Source organism: Anomalospiza imberbis, chromosome 23 (genome assembly GCF_031753505.1).
Source record: "Anomalospiza imberbis isolate Cuckoo-Finch-1a 21T00152 chromosome 23, ASM3175350v1, whole genome shotgun sequence".
NCBI classification, from domain to species: Eukaryota; Metazoa; Chordata; class Aves; order Passeriformes; family Viduidae; genus Anomalospiza; species Anomalospiza imberbis.
The window spans coordinates 3403492-3409683 of record NC_089703.1 but is presented as its reverse complement, the minus strand read 5'-3'; positions in this window follow the sequence as shown (position 1 = coordinate 3409683).

Genomic DNA, 6192 nt, shown 5'->3' with positions numbered 1-6192 from the left:
ACAAGAGCAGATTTTCAGAGATCTCAGGCAAACTGGAAAAAAAAATACAACTGCTTTACCCAGCCAACATTACTGATGTTTAAGGAGGTACCCACTGCACAGACAGGAGCTCTCTGCTCCTTTCTTCAGCCAGAGGCCATACTGGACCTTAAGGAGTTAATGTTCTCTTCCTCTTCCCTTTTTTCCCCTCTTCCTGTGTCCCTGAGTGGCTCCAGCAATGGCTCTCATCTGAAGGGCACAGACACTCCGGGAGGTTCACATGATACCACTGACAGCAGCATGATAAACCTATTTCTGACAGTGTGGCAAATTACTATTATGAAATCCCAGCACATTTGATTGCAGAGTGACTTTCAGAGGGGATCACACTCAGCAAGGTTATGAAGGGCTCAGTGTTTACTGCAGTAATGCTGACTTACTGGAAAAGAATACCAAGAGCTCTTTAAATAAAATAAAAAAAAAGTTGGGAGATTCCCAATTCAGAAAACATTTGGCTGAATATATCCAACCAGGCATTATGTACCCTAAAATGAAAGGGAAAAAATGATCAGCAGGAATTCTTAGGTTGTTTTTTTTCTCATTGATGAATGACTCAGTGAAATGTGTTTGCTAGAGGTTCACTCAAAAGGGATCATGAACTTGAGGCTGTCCTTCCCCTCCAGCATTTCTCCCTTCAGCAGGTTCCAGGTGCTCTGTCTCTCCCAAGCTGCCTCCCCATTCCAGCCAAAGGTCAGGATCTCTGTACAGTGCCCAGATTAAAAGGACAACAAAATTCAAACAAAGAATCAAGACAAAAGCAGAAGTGGGAGGAGAAATAGGCAGTCTCTGGGCTCAGAAAGTGTGGAATTTGCCAATAAAAGAAACATATCTGCAAAACACAAAATACCACTGACCCACCTGCTGAATTATCATCAGCACCCAAGGAGGGTGTTACAACATGGAGAAAAACTGTCCCTGCCCCAAATATCTTCCTTTTAAACTTACCTGTGGGGTGACTCAAGCAAGAAAATCAAAAAGAGCAGGCATAAAGGACCCCAGTTTACAGCAGGAATTTTATCACACCTGTGGACAGCAAGGTACTTTCACAGTGAAATAAGTCTTATTCCATTATCTACTAAATAAATATGATTATTACTTTGTTTTTCTAGACTTTGATAACAAAATCATTGGTTATGATAACACAGGTAAAGCTCTAATTGGTTTTCTTGGTTTTATTAATTAAAATACCAGCAGCTGCCTCTGCTCAGGCAAACATTGTTGCCCTGGCAGGTAAAATTAGGTATGTGGCAAATTCAGATTTCCCCCTTCCTCCTCCTCCCTTCTTCCTCCCTAACTGAGGAATAACTGAGGAATATTGGTTGAAAAACATCTGCTTGTTGTAAGTGTGGGTACAAAATCCAAAAGCCCCTGAAGTTCAGGCAGAAGCCCTTTAGTTTGTGTGAGGTTTTTGAACAGCAAAGAAGTAAAAAAGCCCCCAGACACCTGCAATTTCCTCATCTTAGCACATCTTTAAGTTAGGGCAAAACATGTTAATCAATAGATCAATATAAAAAAAATATTCCCTTTTGTAATTATCTCAATTTTCTTGGCCAGGAAGAGCATTCACATGATCTTTATTTTGGGATACACACACACAATCCAATCTCATCTGCTGGCTGGAACGTGACTGTTCCAGTCTCCTTTGGGTACTTCTCCCAGATGAGTTAGGGAGCTGATCCCTTGGGTTATTAAGTGGAGACCTGCAGGTTTTTCTGCATTCTGCCTCCCCTGTGATATGAATTATATTTGTGTGATGATGAAAACAGCTGCCACAAGTAGGTGGCTGGAACCTGTCAGAGTTTAAGCTCCCTGACCAAATGTCTGGGGGTGGATGTGGAGCATCCACAGCTGTCTTTCTATAAAGGCTATTTTTTCAAGGCTTGTGTTTCTGGAATTGGTTTCCCAGGTAGCACACAAATAACCTCTGCAAACATGGATTTTGTACTTTGCTGTAAGGCCCAAAGGCAATTGTCTCTGAAATCAAGCTCCTCCTGATGGCAAAAGCTTTGTTGTAACCCTAAATGGATAGATAGGTGTGTACCCTAAATGCATGGTTACTGCCTTTCCCTACCTGTGAAAGGGGAAAAAATGACAAACTGGGGATCTTTTTGCATCTCCAGCAGATTTGGATAAATGTGACTTTTACTTCACTGGAGTGACGGTGTCACCTGTGAGCTTTGGAGGGAGAGGTGCTGATGCTGAAGTGGGAAGTGCTGCTCTGCTGGGTGGGAGCTGCCAAGGTGGGCACTGTTCCTACTTACAGAGCCAGGCATGAGGCTGTGGGAGCTGTGAGCCAGCCTGGAGGCACAGAAACCCTCTGTTTGCAGCTGCTGGGCCTGTGGCTCATGCTGCAAAACCCACCAAAAGGGTTGAGCACCATGCTCTGTGGCAGGGAATTGACCCCTGGGTTCAGGAAGTGGAGACTTGCAGGGTTTTTTTTTTTGTAGAAAACTCCTTAAAAGTCACTGTGTTCCTGATGCTGAGCTCATACCAGTGACATGTCTGTAGAGCCACCCCTTTTGGGGATACTTCAACACAGTTGGTAACTTTGGGTAAAACATCTTGTGATTATTTACAGGGAGGAGGAGAAGAGGGCACAGGGAGCATCCAGCTTTCAGCCAAGGGCCTCTTCCTCTGAAACCAAAGGGAAAACACTGGGTGGTGCTACACAGAGATCTGCCACCAACATCTGCTGATGATAGGCCTTGTTTTCGAGGTGGGGATGGGAGAATTGAGCAGAGTGGGCTTTAATCTACTTAGAAAAAGTGGGGTGATAAGGGAGTCTGCTCCCTAAAACTTTGAAGCACAAGTGGAGAAGTGAATAGAAGAAAAGACTTCTTGGGAATCATCATGGTCTAAAAATAGAATTATTTTTTTCCGCAGGAGTTCCAGTTCTAACAACAGTGTGGTAACAGCCTGACCATAAGTTTTACAGCCAGTTAAAAGATTTCCACTGTTTTCAATTTACTTTGAAACATATTGTACGCAATTCATCTCATGATGTAGAATTCCTGATTTTTCCCCTGGAAATAACCCTGCTGTGTTATTTATTTTATGATGCCATTTCCAGCAGAGTATAAAGACAATGACAAATGCTGGTTTCAGAGGAAATCGTTGCTCAGGTATTTCAGCTTAGTCATACCCTGGCTGATCCTACAGTAAATCTGCATGTCAATATTTATCTTATATAGGCCATCTGCTGTACTCCTGACACAGGAATTCCAAAGGATATGGGAAAATTAAGACATAATTTCTACAGAATTCTAAAAAAAAGACAATAATTATCAATAGTGGGTCTCCTTAAAATAGGCCTGGAAGTTTGCTATGACTCAATGTGTTTTAAGGAAAGAAAAATGTTATTTCAACGATGAAGCCAGCAAATTCTACCCTCTAGATTCCACAGCAGTAATCTCTGTAAAACCCATGATTTAAAAGCTGCTATTTCTCACCATCTGAAGCTAACTACACTTTTTTATTCTAACAAATCTGAATAAAATTAGAGCACTCTGCATAAATTCTCCCTGCCTCTGCGCCTGCTGTCTTAGCTCGAGGCAGAAGCAGATGCCTGTGATTTCTAAGACTGTCAAACCAGCACCATAAGCCAAAGTTACATTCACCTTAAAAAGCCACGAAATTTATTCCAGCTTGGTAACAAGCTGGTCCATTATTTCAGGTTTTTGGTGCCAGTGTTCTGCTTTTTAAAGGCCATCTGAAACCTCACAGGCATTTTTGACATTTTCCCATTAACAGGGTTGATATTTGGGGGATTGAGACTGCTTTGTGTTCAGATTTAAACTTTTAATACCTTGGATCTGTCACTGGTTCACTGGGAGATGCTATTTTTATTTTCTTCATGATCAATCAATTCTTAAACCCCCCCCCCCCAAAAAAAAAAAAATTGCTCATTTAATATTAACTGGAACATATTTTTTCCTTGTAGCAGTTTGCTGATTATGAATTTCAATGCCACAGAGGTGGCCTTGCAAATAGTTGCCTATAAATAGAAAATAAGCCTTTTCTGTGAAATGCCCAGCCAGAGCAAAGGCTCATTAATCAGGGAACAGGTAGAGCTCAAGAGCCCAGCCTGACCCTCCTCATGGAAACACAGGCTGACAGAGCTGTCTGAATGATCAACCACAGCACTTTGCTCTGTGCACAAGGAGAAAGTTTAGTCAAGTGTTTAAAATACGGAAATAAGAGTGCAAATGCCTGTGTTGTTTCTCCTGCTGACTGGCTGCAGGCACATCTCCTCCCTGTGATTTAATCACTGACAAAGGGCCACCTCCCACATGAGAACTGAGGGCAGCATTGCTTGGATTCAGCAAAAATAGTAAAAAAATTACATCATTTTTTTACTATCGTGGAAGGTGGAAGTGGCCAGTGTGCAAATCACAGGGATTTGTATGACAATTAAACTGCTGATGCTAAAACACAGCAGGTCATTTTGGGCTGGCTGCATCCTTGGGTTGTCTTCCATGTATCCTGTAGTGAGGGCACTGAGTATAGCCAGACAAAAATGGTTAATGGAGGACAGAGAGTCCTCCTGTTCCCTTGTCTGTCAGCCATGGACCAGGGAACATTGTGGGGTGCTACACAGGGATCTGCCACCAAAATCTAATCAAGACAGCACTAGGTTTCCAGATTGAGACCGGCTAACTGGGTTGTGTATGATTTAATATGTAAAGAAAAGGACTGCTTTTGTTCTGGCTGCATAAAATCAAGCCCAGTTTACTTTTGACCCTGCTTTGACCTCATTTCTACTCTTTATAGAAATAAGAATAGTAACAATGGCACCTTTCACCCCCACGGATTTCAAAACATTGGAAAGCTGCATCCTCTGAGCAGGGATGTGGCAGGGTTTGAATGAATATGTAGAAATTCCTTTTCCTTAAGAGGGGGACTTATTTCCCTGACATCAGAGGGGGTTTTATTGTAAAAAACGGCAACCCCGACGGGGAAGAAATGATGATGTCTGGCTCCAGATCAGAAGGCTGAAGGATAGCTTTATTAAAACTATACTATAATACATTAATATACTATTTATAGAGATACTATCCTATTCTACATACTTATCTAACTAACAAACTCGTGACTCTGCTGAGAGTTCGAGCCACAGCTGGATCCCACTGGTCACTGACCCCAAACAACCTTCACCAGAATCCAACCCAGCAATCTCTGCAGGTAAAAAACCTCCACACCACATTCCACATGGGGAAAACAAAGGAACAGAGATGAAGATTGTTTTCTCTTCTTCTCTCTGTGCTTCTCCTGAGAGACAGAATTATGTCTCTCTGTCCAGAGAATGTGAATGTCACAGGGCTCTGGCCCAGTGGGATTTTTGCAGAGCCTGGGCTGAGCCTCGGTGGCCAGCGATGGTCAGGGGGGCACCGGGCACGGGCCAGGGCACTGGCATGGGCACTGTCAGAGTCCAGGAGCACTAAAGCAGATCCAATTCTGCCACCTGCTGCTTCTCTCCACGCCTACAGCACCCCTAGGGTCACTCTGGGCCCAGCCCTGGTCTGCTCTAACCTGGCTGGGGTTTTACTGAGGTTGTGTTACCAGCGGGGTTGTTGTATTTAAGCCTAAAAAAACACCCGAGGGGCTCAGTTAAGCGCTTTGCTTTCAATATTTATATTAACAGCAGGAATGCAAACTGTCCCTGCAGCACGCAGTGATAAAGGTGATGAAGAACATCCACACTTGCCTTACAAAAACAAACCCTGGGATTGTGCTAAGTACATATTTTAAAGGAAAATTACTAATAATACAAAGGATGGAGACTGGGCTGTTCCGTGAGAGCACAGACATAACGAAAGGTGCTTTCAAAGCTCAAGCATTTGAGGGAACAGAAGAAAAATGCAGGTTTGTCTGCACAAACCAGTGGGGGCTCCCAGCATCCCTCTAGATATCTCCAAGTGAGAAGATTCAATTAGAAAGCTGACTCCTGGGCAGTTATCATCAACCAGTATGTGCAAAGCCGTGGCTCCTGTATCACTGTAGGAACTCAGAATTGCTTTACTTTTAAGTCTGAAAATCCAATATTTTCTCCTTACGTGCTGCTAGGCTGAGCCACTGAAGCAGCCAAGACAGTGTCTGGCCCTTAAGATGCTTCTCCATGAGCTCTTTCCTGTAAGTTGTGAGTGTTCCCCCCCT